The 14,475-nt window shown below is 55.1% G+C and overlaps 1 protein-coding gene across 1 annotated transcript in view; it reads left to right on the top strand.

Moving 5' to 3' along the window:
- The first annotated feature begins 1,042 nt into the window (after positions 1–1,042).
- Positions 1,043–14,475, top strand: part of LOC122372816 (protein rhomboid-like) — a 41,302-nt gene continuing 27,869 nt past the window's right edge. The window contains exon 1 of the mRNA XM_043350412.1: positions 1,043–1,175. The gene's annotated coding sequence lies outside the window, so the exon portion shown is untranslated. The remainder of the gene's footprint in view (positions 1,176–14,475) is intronic.

Genomic DNA, 14,475 nt, shown 5'->3' with positions numbered 1-14,475 from the left:
TTAATATTTAGCTCCAATTTCCATGCGCCTCAAAAATATCTAAACGAGTAAAGAGAAATGTGACAAGGCAGTGGAAAAGCACGTCTGATGGGAGGTTTGCGAGTTTTCGGGAATTTACAAAACACGACACGCCAAGCCTTGAGCTGTCAAGCCCTGAGCGCGTCTGTAACTCACTGGGGTGTGTTAAGCTCTGTCCTAATAAGACACGTCTGGTTAACAGAGCACATTCTTTTCACACGAACCCAACAACTTAAAATGTTGGGAACATTAAAATACCTGTATCGTTACAACTCATCGCTCATTTCGCTTTCTGATGTCTTTTAAAGGGAACCTCCCACCTTCAAAAAAGTCAATTGATTGTCATGAAAGTGATGTACCACCGTGATTCGGAAGGAGCAAAAATGGATGGCTACCGAATTTCACTGAAGATTACTCACAGGTTTTTGAGTTATTAGACTTTTATTTTTGTTTACATTTTGGGGCCTCTGGTAACCGGTAACCGGTAACCGGTAACCGGTGCCTAAACCGGTAGTTGCAAGCCAAGGTCCCCAATTTGGCTATCTCAACTCAAAACTTATGTTGGTGTGACTGTGATTAAAGTGAGTTATGTCACTTAAATCACGTTTTTTATGGCAAAAAGATAAATACATCGTAGCAAGCACGGCGAGAAAGTAATTTTCGCAGTTTAACCATGAACACCAACACCTCACAAACTTGAGTCGAAAATGTGGCCTGCTGGTAGGTAATTTCAATTCGTCGGCAGTTATTTTGTAAAGAAAATGAGCGAGGCACAATAGGTTGAAGTTTGGCAGTCCTCTTGCCAATATCTACAAAAAAAAGATTTCAAAACATGAGTCGTATGCCCTAATTAGTAACCAACTTTAATTAGCGCCCTCCGACCCTCCGACTCCGGTCACCAAAGTGTCACGTGTGTCGCACTCCCCGTCACATTTCCCCTGGCCCGCGCGGCTCGACCAATGAGCGGCCGGGCTGGGCCAGGCCCCGCCCCCGTCCGGGCGCAGCTGGTCGGCGGCCGGCGGCCGGCAGTCGGAGGTCGGTTCCCGAGCGGGGTGGTTGTGCCGCGGTGAGCTTTGTGCCTCTGTATCGATCCAGAGAAGGTCGACGTCGACGGTGTGTCGTTAGCGACGAGTCGGATTGTCGGACGGCGGAGTTGTGTGAGTACCACCGGTGACCCTGGGGCGGGTCCTGAGGTGGCTCGGCGGGGTCCGTGCGTGTCGGCGCATGTTTCACGGGAGGACGGGGCTGCTCAATGTGTTACCGTTCCGTGTTAGCTCGGTGGGACTAGCGGGGACTGTTAGGACCACCAACGTGTGCGTGTTCTGACAGGAAATCAATAGCAGCGATAGGCTGACGGAGGCATAACAACCACGGGTCGGCGGGCTTCCCCCAGCCGCCGGCTTCCATCGCTGCCGGCATCGAACAGTTTGGGCAATCGTGACCGCTCGTTCCATGGAAATGTTATCGATGTACTGTACAAACCTTCCCATTCCCAAATCATGTATACAGTTATATTTGCATGTCGGGTGTCTTCGGTGCTCGATATTCCGCACGGCATTTGCCCAATGTTCGGAATTCATTCCTGACATGGCTGGCAGCGCCGGGAAGCCGCGGGCGGGCCGCCGCTCACCAAACCTGCTACAATTTATTCATTCATGACGCTAGCAGGCCGAGCCATAAACAGCTGCCGTTACGAAACAATGCAGCCGCCGAAGTGCGATACCATGCATTGGGCGCGTTATTAATGTGGCCTTCGTCGCGTTTCCTTTTGAGGGGTGGCTTTACATACGTCTCAGCCGCTGCGGCCCGGTCCGGCCCGTGCCCTACATGTGTGGGGCTCGAGCTGCGCCGTGCGACGCCTCATCGGCTGTGTCGAGGTGTTTAAATCGACTCGCCGATGCAGATGTTACCGATTAGGGGTTCGTAAATCGCTCGCAAATCTGGGGCCGGTAAAAGCTCAAACAGCTACAGTCGTTCGGAGTATTTCATCGTAACGGGATATGTTAAAACCATCACAGGAGTGTCGGGTACCAGCTTATAGTTAATATTATGCTGTTTTAGTGGCGGATTAATGATAGGTGTAGTCTGGATGTGATGTCCGTTTTATACCAGCCAAACACCATACCTGCTCACCACAATCCGAGCTATAGCCGACAATCGCGTGTCGGGCCGGTCACCAACAGCTCTAAATGATTATTATCATAATAATTTAAGCACACAATCTGATGGTAAATAACGATTGTGCAATTAGCGTTAGCGTAATCAGCGTTCAGAGGGGCCGCCGGCCGGGGTCAGGCGGCCTCTGGGCGCTTTGAACTGGCCGACTGCAATCGGTGGCTGGTACCCACGCGTCGGCGCCGGTCACTGGAGCACCACTGGTGCAGCCAGGTGGTGCACTGGTGCAGGCGGAGCGGGGGCCGTCGCCGTGACATGGTGCCGCTGACTGGTGCCAGGTCAGCGCTGGTGACCTGGTGCCTCTCTGGTGCCAGGTCACTGGTGTCAGTCGGCTGGGCTGCTCCACAGTCCACATGCACTGCCGCTCATGTGCCATGGATGAAAATCGCGATTGGTTTTCTTCGCAACTGTTTAATGGTTTCAAGGCGGCGTTTAAAGATCTTTTCACCGGGCGTCATTTGATATTGAACATTGAACACTCTATTCGTGACACCTATTGCGTTTAACGATGTCGATGTTCAACACACATTCCACGCGTAGAACGTGTGATTTCAGGATGAAAACGCTCTTGGCAACAATTATTCCTGGTTGATGCTGGTCGCATTTCCAGAACCAGAACCAAGAAATATCTGCGAAGTTTGCTTCAAGTCTGTTCCAAATATAATCGTGACTGCTTGTCAGCCTGTGCGTTATGCACATCATGCATGTCGTATGGGCCGTTTTGTCTAATATATTCTCCCTAAATGTTCAACGTTGCACGCGTGGTTTCCAAAAATAGACAGTTTGTTCATCTTGGTAATGCAGTCCGCTCGCGTTATAGCGCCATAAACTTGCATCTTTTTCAGATCGCTATGCTTTTAATAAGTTAGCACTGTTTTTGGAAAGTTTAGAGAACGGTTCACACTGTGAACCGTTCTCTTTCCCCTGAAACCCGGGGAAGCCGTGGACACACGCCTTTGAGAATCTGGGAGCGTGTTTTCACATTCACTCCCTGGGCCTTTCTCTTTGCCTGCGAAACTCGTAAATCGGATGTCTTGCGAATGCTAGCCGCGGAGCATTTATGTAATACATCGAATATGTTGCAAATGGCGTTTACGCCACTATGGCGTGCCATTCTTGGCTTTGATGTGTACTTTTACGGTTTAACAGACCGGCTGGGACCATGGCAAGCTATCGCGTATTTGTCCAGCGTGCCTCTTTTACGTTGATCGTGAGGTGACTTCTTGGTTTGGCTGACGCTATCTGAAACGAGATCAGACTGAAAAGAGCGTTCTGGCGTCATTTCTGTCCGTTTGGGTTTTAGAAAACCCGTCACTGGCCAGCTACTTACCAGCAGCGGGGCTTTGAGAGGAGCAGCCGACCATCTGAGCTTTAAGTGCTGACGTAAACAGCCCTTAAGCTCTAATCTCCGGCATCGCTGAGTTTGTGTGCTCGGAATATATTTTGTCCGTATATTAGCGGATTCAGAATGCGTTGCAAAGAGTCGTGGTTTTTTGTCAACGAATTTCAACAGTGCGAATTGATATTATAGTACGGTTACGGTGGCCATCCTTTGGGTTGTTTGCGTATAGTGTTGCTCCAAATATAAACACTGTCCCATTTTAGATGCAGTTGCAGAGCTATACAGAAGGGCGGCTGCCGCTCACCAGTCCGTCGCTCTGACTCGATCGCTCTCTGCCCGACGTGCCCCGATCACCGCCGATAACCCCGGCGACCTCTGATCGGCCCGATGACCTCGGTTGACCCCGTGACCCGGGCGTGACCCCGGGCGGCGGCCGTCTGACCCGGCCGGTCAGCTCCGCGCAGGGCGTGCTCCCACGACCTCGGCCGACCTGCACAGAGCGCCGACGGGCCCTGCAGAGCACCTCTGGCGGCCCCGGCGCGGCGCGAGCCTCGCGCAGACAATCGCGGGCGGTGGCGCGGCGTTATGCAAGGATGGGCGCGCCGCCGCCGCCGCCGCCCCCGCCCAGAGCGAGATGCACGTCCGCCGGGGCGGCCGGGCCACCCAGCCATCAGTCTTGGCAGGGCGACTCGCAACTCCCCCGCCCGTCCGACGGTGACGTCTTGAGAGCTTTATGCAACAGAGTCGCCTACGCGGGCTTATAAACGTCCGCCGAGTGCGGGGGCATTTGGCATCGTTGACATGACAATATATGATATATCCGTAATGGTCGCGCAGCGATTTCTCAAAGCTAGTGAATATTTGCAAGAACGCAATTGATTGGTTTGCTTTCGTAACACATCTTATTTTTAATTAACCACAGACCTAAGAATCTGAAGATTGAAGCTCCGCGGATAGATGTGCTCCGTGTTCCGTTTTCCCTGCGGTAACGGTTCCGTGTTCGCGTTTCCCGCTCGTGTTCCGTCTGTGACGTGCGTCGGTCCGTCACACGGCTCGAGCCTGGCGTGACGGGCCGCGTGACGCTTCACGGCCGGCTGGTGTCGCCGCTCCAGACTGAGGTCATTTGCCCGGGTCACTTATCGGGCCGTGACAGGCGGGCACCAGGCGCCGAACGGCCCACGCAGATTGCGAAACGGCGCGGCGTCGGAACGGAACGGAATGGAACGACAGATGGAACGCACCGACTGAAACGCACCGACTGAAACGCACTTGCTGAAACACACTTAACAACTGAACCGGAATGGAGAAGGGATGAAATTGAATTACGAATAAAGTGGATGGTTGTGAAGAGATGACGAATGAGATGGCTAATGGGATGCGATGAGCGGGGTTTGATGCGTGGCTCTGTAATTGTATGCTTCTGTAGTGAACTGGGTGACCCGTTTTGGAGCGCGTAACATCAGAGCAAGGATGGGAAACGAAGTCCTGTCCTGTTAAATCCCTAGTTTCCTTTTTACCGAGCTCACTCTAATGAACACCGTCCGTGCTCGGTGACAGTGGTCGGTGCTCGATTTAGTGGTCGCGTATCTCGGAAACCGTCAGTGGTGAGCAGAAATCCATAATAGGACTCGCACGACGCGCCCGGCAGCTGTCGAAACCGACTTCTGCGGGAGCGGTAGGTAGTCACGAAGCTCCGGCCAGCTGCCGAGCTGCCGATCACGAAACGGAGTTGTTGCAGACGTTCTTCAACTTGACTCAGTGGACTGTATAACTGTGTGTGTGTTGACGTCTCGCATCATTTGGTGTGGCGACCGGGGCCTGACAGGATATAGGTTGATATGGTAATGAGGCGAAATTGGGAATTTGTAATATAAGAAGTGGATGCTATATGAATGGATATAATTTTGGATCAAGGTTTAAGAGCACTCTTTTCAGAGCGACAAAGGAACCCTCTTTACAGAGAGCATGTTAAGACCTAAAAGGGTATGCAGAGCCCTCTTTTCAGAGAGACAAAGGAACCCTCTTTACAGAGAGCATGTTAAGACCTAAAGGGTTATGCAGAGCCCTCTTTTCAGAGAGACAAAGGAACCCTCTTTACAGAGAGCATGTTAAGACCTAAATATAGAGCCCTCTTTACAGAGAGACAAAGGAACCCTCTTTACAGAGAGCAAGAGGTATTAGGAAAATAAGGAATCAGATAGGAATGATAAGTAGACCCGGTCACCGTGAAATAGAAGACTGTGCGAACTGACTGTGTGCCACTCTCCCGTGCTCTTATCCGCCGCTGCACTCCACTCTTCACCATTCACAAACACAAGATTCTTCCGAACTGGTGAGTATTGCAGATGGCGAATAGGCGATGACAACACAGTATCACTGACAAGAAGAGTTGGCCAGAGAGAGCGAGGCAGTGCTCTCTCGGCGCCGAAAAGTAAAGAAGTGAGAGCGAGGGTTGCTCCTGCCCCGTTTATGTACTGGGTCGGGAGGACACAGATGGCGACGGAAGTGATGAAATAACAAAGAAGCTACACACTACACAGCGTCCTGGTAACCCTACCACGCGGTCGGCACATGTCGGCATAACGGCTCCGGTCCGCCGGGGACACAGTTCCACGTGCGACGCCACACCAGCCCACCCCCTCCCCCCGGGTCAGTCCCTCCGGTAACAGCGCATCCTTTCATACAACTGCAGCTGTAGAACACGGTCGCAGGGAGAGAAGAGCGTCCCGTCACCCGATCACTGCCATAAAGTCTCTCGCGGACGGCCCATCTGCCGGCGGCGTGGCAGGGGGATGGGGCGGCGGCGGCGTGGAGCGGCGCCGGCCGGGATCACGAGTCGGCCCGGCCCGTCAGCTACGATCAGAGCCGAAATGAGCCGCAACACCAACTACCTAGTGCAGTTTGTCGGCAACATCACTCCCCCCTGTGTTTAGATATGCATTCTAAACACACACACCAAGGAGACGACAAACGTTCCGGCACATCCACTAACTGCATCTCATCACACCGCCGTTACTGCTCTACGGCGACAGCGGCAGTAGTCCGCTCCTTGAAGACGTTGCGGCTGGTCGCCGCCCTTCACTACGCTGGCCAGGATGTTTGACTTCACCTCCTCCATGTGGTCCGTCAGCGGTGGCGGTGGCGCTTGCGCCGGCCAGTTCTCTTCGTCGCCGCTCAGGAACGCTGGGCCGCTCAGCCACCGGCTCTCGGACATGATTTCAGATGCAGCCAGTCCCCTCGAGCAGCCATCGGCCGGGTTCATCTTTTCTGGGACGTGCCGCCTGGTGCCGCTGAAGGTTCTCTTTCCAGACGACTCCTGAGGTTTTCTCCGCTGCAGCCGTCGGCGCACGCAGGCGGAGGCCACATCGCTGGTCGAAGTGCCGCCTTCCAGAACTTTGTGCCGGCTGCTCCTCCATTTAGTCAGTTTGAGCCCCCCATCAGAGAGGGCTCGGATGGCTCCTTGCTTCAGATGCTTGGCGGTATCCACATCCGCGTCATACAGTAAGAAGTCATCCCTGCAGAAGCTTTGCTGGATCTGCTCGGGTTCTCTCGGAGGCGCTGTCCATCTTTCATTCCAGTGCTCTTGGGGCGTTTCTTTGAGGACATAGTTGGCGATGCCTGGTGACGATCGAGCCCCCAGCAAACCGGTTTTATATCGTCCTTGACTTCTGATTGTGCTCTCTTCCAACGGTTTGACCACTCTTTCTCCCTCCTTTGACCTGGGTTCAGTCTGGCAGCGCACAGTCCCGAAAGGCTCGGTAGACTGCCCTTGACTGACAGCAGCAGACCGCTCGTCCTCCTGTTCCGTCAGCAGCAGCTTCGTGGACATGACCTGGCGCAAGCTACTGGGAACGGTGGCCGAGACCGATCCTGTCAGTGCCCATCCGAGGTCGGTCTTCACTGCTACTGGTTGATTCGGGCGTCCGACACGCGTCTCTCTTTGCAGGACCGCTTCTAAGACGTTCGCTCCGATAAGCAGTTCCACTTGCCTACCGTCGTACTGTGGAAACTCAAGTCCGTGAAGGTGTTCACATCCCTCGAGCTGGCTTCCTTTTACCACAGGGGCTGTCACGTTGAGAGCTGGAACGGACCACACTTCAGGGATTTGGATGTCACTCTTCCTTCCATCAGGATCCAGTGTGCTTATGGTCAGTGAGACGCGCTGCGAGGGCTTCCGGACGCCACCTCCTTCCACATTCTGAATTCGGAGTTGGCGACAGTGTCCGGTGATCCCAAGGTCGCGCAGAACGTCTTCACGGCAGAGGGATGTTTGCGCCCCGGTATCGAGCAGCGCAAGAACCTCTTTCGAGCCTCTGGTGCCATGGACTTGGACCCGAACTACCTGAAGCAGGGTGTCCGTCTCCTCGTTCAGTGAAGCCGCCACGAACGGCGCGCTGTTACTGCCTTCTTCCTTGCGAGGTTTGTCGGGTACCGCTTGTCCTTTGTTGCCATGAAGCAGGGGATGATGCTTGAGCTTGCAGTCCTCGATACCGCATCTTCTGGCCACCCTGCACCTTCGGCTCCAGTGCCCTTTTCCGAGACACGAGAAGCACAGTGTCTCAGCGCTCACGATATTCATTCTTGCTTCGGTAGTTTTGGCCTTGAACGTCGGGCAGTCTGGGAGCTTGTGCGTGTCCTCACACACCACACATGCCCGTCGGGATTCCGGATCTGCCGAAGAAGTGACGCCTGTCGCGAATGCCGACTTTCTTGCCGTCCCACCGTCCCTGGACTTGGCTGCTTCTGTCTTGTCGTTTGTCACAAACTGGCTGCCAGAGTGGCTAAGGACATCGACTTCTATCTTCAACCATGAACTAAACGCCTCCAGGGTGGGTCGCACTGGTCGGAGCCTATGCACTTCTCGGCCCCACTCTCGACCAAGCTCGACTGGTAGCTTCTCCACCACTCTTCTCAAGTTTTCGCTACTCGCTAGGTCGCTTGAGTAGCCCAGATTACGAAGAACTGTCACGGTGTTGTGGACGACTGAGTAGAATTGCTCCATGGCTGGGAGATCCATGAGAGATGGCGGGGTGCAGGTGAAGACCTTCCGCAGGTGGGCCTGTATGATGTCTTCGTCTCTGCCGAAGCGTTCCTGCAAGGTCTTGAGAGCCTCCTGGTAGAGTTCCCCGTCGAAGAGCATGCCGTCGATTGCTTGTGCAGCTGGTCCTTCTACCGCGTTCTGAAGGTGTGCCATACGCTCGGAGTCTGACAACGACGGCTGATTATGTACCAAAGCTTTAAACAGCCCAATCCAGCGTGGCCACTCTTGAGCGCTTCCTCGGAACGTCGGCAGGGTAAGACGTGGGATGCTCTTCACAAACGCCGATTGTTGATGAAACAAAGGCTGTTGCTCAGAGCGAACATCTGTCACCCAGTTAGCGGGATGCTGTTCGTTCTTGCTGCTCGGCAGCTTGACGCTATTTGCGGCTGTCTGCTGCTCAGGTTGCAGTGTTCGGCGCTCTTCTTGTGGCGGTGGTCTACGCTGAGGCAGGTCGACCGTTACTGGACCCTCCGCCACATTGCACTCCCTGGGGACCAGAGCGACGTTCTCGCCATCGAAATCGTGCCGTCTCTCCCACTCAAGGTCGCTCTCAGCTGCCTTGCAGAGACGTGCCTTCACAAGCGCTCGTTCAACCTCTTCCTCCATAGCCTTCTCCTCCAGCATGTCCTCTTGCTCTCTCTTCTGCCTTTCTCGTTCCTTTCTTGCCCTGAGATGCTTCAGCTCGAGGGCCTTCATCTCTGCAGTTATTTCAGCCTCCCTTGCCACTGTTGAGGCCTTTGAGCATTTTGAAGCCCGAGACCCACTGACCTTACTTCCGTCTCGCCGTGGAGCGAGCGACATCGCCTTCCCCTCTGTCTCGGACGCTGAGCAGCCTGAGGACTTCAACTTGATGGCATCTTCGATAGCCTTGACTGTGGAGGCGTGCCTGGCAGTCATCCGGGTGGCATACTCTTCTGATTCTTCTATCTCACTCACTTCCTGCATCTTCTCCATATAATCATCATTTATCTCCAGGACGCCGTCCAGCGCCGTGTTCAGGGCCTCAAGCCGCTTCCTTAGTTCCTCTTCGTTCGCACGGCAAGTGATTTGTGTCTCAGCCGCGTTACAGGCACGGGTGAACTGGGCGGCCTTGCGGCCACGCTGCAGCTTCAGGACCTTCAGCTCACTGGTGGCTGTTCCTTCCTTCACTCCGTCATCGACCCTGTTCTGCGGCATCGCCTTCCCGTTGCTTTCCTCTGTTGAGTCTTGAGGCGTCAGGGCTCCCAACTCTCCAGCAACACGTCCACTCTCTGCTCCAGCGCCGTCGCCGCTCCGTAGCATCATCTCTCTGTCTTCTCCCTCCTTTGAATCTTCCATTAGTCTTCACTTAGATCCTGCAGGGGGCGAGTTGATACCACTTGACGAACACTGGCGAGGGTTGCTACTGCGGGCTGTGCCTCTGGACCTCTTCCTCTGACTTATCACCTCTGGCCGGGATCATCCGGCCCGGAGGACCAGAAAATGTTGCAGACGTTCTTCAACTTGACTCAGTGGACTGTATAACTGTGTGTGTGTTGACGTCTCGCATCATTTGGTGTGGCGACCGGGGCCTGACAGGATATAGGTTGATATGGTAATGAGGCGAAATTGGGAATTTGTAATATAAGAAGTGGATGCTATATGAATGGATATAATTTTGGATCAAGGTTTAAGAGCACTCTTTTCAGAGCGACAAAGGAACCCTCTTTACAGAGAGCATGTTAAGACCTAAAAGGGTATGCAGAGCCCTCTTTTCAGAGAGACAAAGGAACCCTCTTTACAGAGAGCATGTTAAGACCTAAAGGGTTATGCAGAGCCCTCTTTTCAGAGAGACAAAGGAACCCTCTTTACAGAGAGCATGTTAAGACCTAAATATAGAGCCCTCTTTACAGAGAGACAAAGGAACCCTCTTTACAGAGAGCAAGAGGTATTAGGAAAATAAGGAATCAGATAGGAATGATAAGTAGACCCGGTCACCGTGAAATAGAAGACTGTGCGAACTGACTGTGTGCCACTCTCCCGTGCTCTTATCCGCCGCTGCACTCCACTCTTCACCATTCACAAACACAAGATTCTTCCGAACTGGTGAGTATTGCAGATGGCGAATAGGCGATGACAACACAGTATCACTGACAAGAAGAGTTGGCCAGAGAGAGCGAGGCAGTGCTCTCTCGGCGCCGAAAAGTAAAGAAGTGAGAGCGAGGGTTGCTCCTGCCCCGTTTATGTACTGGGTCGGGAGGACACAGATGGCGACGGAAGTGATGAAATAACAAAGAAGCTACACACTACACAGCGTCCTGGTAACCCTACCACGCGGTCGGCACATGTCGGCATAACGGCTCCGGTCCGCCGGGGACACAGTTCCACGTGCGACGCCACACCAGCCCACCCCCTCCCCCCGGGTCAGTCCCTCCGGTAACAGCGCATCCTTTCATACAACTGCAGCTGTAGAACACGGTCGCAGGGAGAGAAGAGCGTCCCGTCACCCGATCACTGCCATAAAGTCTCTCGCGGACGGCCCATCTGCCGGCGGCGTGGCAGGGGGATGGGGCGGCGGCGGCGTGGAGCGGCGCCGGCCGGGATCACGAGTCGGCCCGGCCCGTCAGCTACGATCAGAGCCGAAATGAGCCGCAACACCAACTACCTAGTGCAGTTTGTCGGCAACAGGAGTCGAGCTGCCCATCACGAAACGGAGCCGAGCTGCCGATCACGAAACTGAACTGAGATCACGGAGCCTAGGAGTGGTGAGAGCCAGAGATGGGACATCAGAGATTGGACGCGGCGGAGCTGGGAGCTTAGAGCGAAAGCTGGAGGCCTGATTGAAGCCACGTAGCTCCACTCCAGCAGAAGGGGATAAGTCGTGGTTTCACGATTTAGTGGCCGTGTCTCTGAGCTCGGGACAGGGTGGACCTCTCGATGCTTCGTTTTCGGAATCGCCACCGAGTCACTGGCGAATGGCAATCACCCGGACATTGGCACTCTGGTGTGGACCCTGTCAGCTGATCGAATTTCCGCCGGTACCCCGACCCTGACCTTTGCATGACCTGCCAGGCGGACTGACATTTGCCGCTCCCTGAATGGCACGGTGGAGGGGGTGTCTATCTGTCCCTCGCGGGTCGAACGGTCCGTCGATACGGATCTCAGCGCTGCTGATCGTTAACTAATAACGGGCGTCAGAGTGCAGTATGGCGTGTGTGGTATGCGATAATGGACGTCATTAAAGGGTGCTGCGATGTCTATTGTTCAGATTTGATTAATGTTGAGCACATTCACGCAGTGACGCGACTGAGGCGTCAAACGGCGCGCAGATGTGATTCACCGTGAGAATGGGGAGTACACAGACGTGAGGCAGCATCGAGTCACGACCAAGGTGTGGTTACACCAGTTTGGGAAACGGAACAGATATCCACCTGAGGTGGGGATTAGTGCTGATGATGCGACTTTAATCACGACCTCGGACTGCTGGGCAGGCTAACTACCGAACACGATGCACCGCGGGTGGCATGGTTGTGGATCACCTGAGAAAATCGTGATATTGCGATGCATTGAAATCACGACCGGCAGCCAGTATTTCAGGGCACCCCATCATACGTCATATCTCTCGATAAACTAATCACATTCCCGCCTGACCCCCTCATGACGTCACTTTTCCCCTAGTCCTCCAATCAGCGTGGCGTTTCGGGCGGTGCCGTACCGCCGTCCGACATTCCATCCCGTCTGCAATGCGGGCCCGGGGCGGCAGGTGATTTGCGGCAGTGTGTAGACGGTCGCCGGCGGCCGGTCCGCCAGTGCCGGTCACGGCAGGGCAGCCGCCTAGCGCCCCGGGTCAGCAGGCTAAGTCGCCTCTCACGCAGCGACCAGCCCGCGCCAGCCCCGACCGCCGCCGGCCAGATGAGCTCTAGGTGGAGTCCCAGCCGGCGACAGCGCTAAATTATAATGGCCGTATTGCGTGCGCGGTCGGCCGGCTGGAAATTGCGCACATGCTTTACGGTCGATTTTTGAATTATGACTCGATTCGTGTAGTGACAGGCAGTGCCGCAATGTTGATCGGATCGCGAGAAAGTAATATCCACCGCCATTTAGCTCACGATATTCAATGTAGAAACCGATCAAGGTCATCGCTGCTTGCCCGAACTCGATCAGCGGTAAAATGGGTCGTCGTTTATCATCGGTTGACCCCCGTGCCGCGGTCAGCCGCATTCTTCGGACACCCATCATCCCGGACCGGTATATACGGTGGGAAGCGGTGCGTTCCCGGGGAGTCGGGCGGCTCCCCGGTCCGTCTGTCTGTCTGTCTGTGCCCCGGGGCGGCGGTTCGGATCCTCGGCCCGCCCACCGCCACGGGCAGCCCGTCGGCCCCGGGTCAGCCGGCCCCGTGACAGCCAGCCTGCAGTGTGCGGCTCACAGGTTCGCAGAACGCCCGTGAGCGGCCGGCGTGCAGCGCGCGAGTCGGGCGGGCCGAGCATGCCGCGCCGCGCCGAGGTATTCGCGATATGGCTGCTGCGCCGCCCCGGGCGCCTCCTCGGGGGCGCAGTGATGACCTCTGGGCCGTGTGAGGTACCAAGAGAGGCCAACAGCGCGGCGGAGCAAGCGGCCCGGCCGCCGGCCGTATTATAAAGTCATAACGAGGGCCGTTACCGAGGACGGCGATGGGTTCCGTGAAGGGTCGGCTGGCCGAGTGATGGGTGGCTGCTTACACCGCGAACGGGCCCAGAACTGGTGACCTATGGGGAAACCGGGAATCACTTAGCGGCCTAGCTTGGTTCCTTGGAGTGATTTCTGACGAAAGTGTGGCGCTAGATAGCCCTCGTTTTGCAATGTTTCACATATTCTATGAAGCAATTCTAGAGAAAATGTATGCTTCTGGCAACGAGCGAAACCCGGATCTGGTTAGGAAATGATTTAAGCATTGAAAATAGCTATGAGGAAGTGTTTGATTCCGTGATCACTCATCACCCTTCATGAGCACGAAATATTCTTTTACCGAAAGCTTAAGCTTTCCGCTGACATTACCGAACAAATTGCACTTTGTTCTGAGCTTGCTTGGCGCTCAACAAAGCCTCAGCAATGATCCCCTTATCTACCGACGACTGTCGAAACCGCCGCTCCATTCTGACGAAAAACAGCCCCTGGAATGGCGAAATTCCGGCTTCGCGGTGGGCAGGGCAGGATACCGGCGCGACCCCCGTTCTGGTCCATGGGGCGGCTATAGACAGGAGGACAGACACCGGAGGTCGCGCGAGGGGGACGGGAGGGAACGCGGAAGGGGAGGCCGCTAGGGGAGGGGAGGGGAGGGGGGACGGGGGCAGCCGAGTCGAACTCCGCTCTCCACTGAGCGGCGATCGATACGGCCCGATCGCACCGGGCCTGGAAGGGAAGTGGCGCGCCCGGGCAAACATGGCGCATTACGGCGCCGCCGCCGCCGCCGCGCCGTATTTGTCCGACACCGCGCCACTTCCGCCGGAAGGGGGCCGGAACCGCCGCACCGCGCCCCTCATTGTCGGGGAGAGCGGACGGTGGACAGCGGATCCACGGCGGACTGATGCCCCCCGTCGTGATCCGGCGAGGCTGTCCGGTGAAAAATAACGTCAGAGCGCCGCTATCGGTGGTGTTTGTCGGAAAGGAATGCAAACGGCAGGTGTGCTTTGGGCATTATTGGGAGCTCGTAAATGAAAGTGCGTTATTATTAATCGGGACCGTCCGGTAAGCATTTGGCGGTCAAATTGTGGCGCAAAACATTTATTTTACACACAAAGTTTATAGGAAAGAATGTAAAGCAAAGTTGATAAAACGCGTTATAAACGTGATAATATCCTGTCACGTCATGTCGAATCATGTCCCGTCGTGACCCCACGCCTCGTCATGTTTCGTCCTTCCGCCCCATTGCGTCACCATGTTCGGCGCCGCTGGCCAGCACCAC

Source organism: Amphibalanus amphitrite, unplaced genomic scaffold (genome assembly GCF_019059575.1).
Source record: "Amphibalanus amphitrite isolate SeventyFive unplaced genomic scaffold, NRLGWU_Aamphi_draft 001404F_arrow, whole genome shotgun sequence".
NCBI lineage: Eukaryota > Metazoa > Arthropoda > Thecostraca > Balanomorpha > Balanidae > Amphibalanus > Amphibalanus amphitrite.
This window is presented reverse-complemented; position numbering and strand designations above follow the sequence as displayed.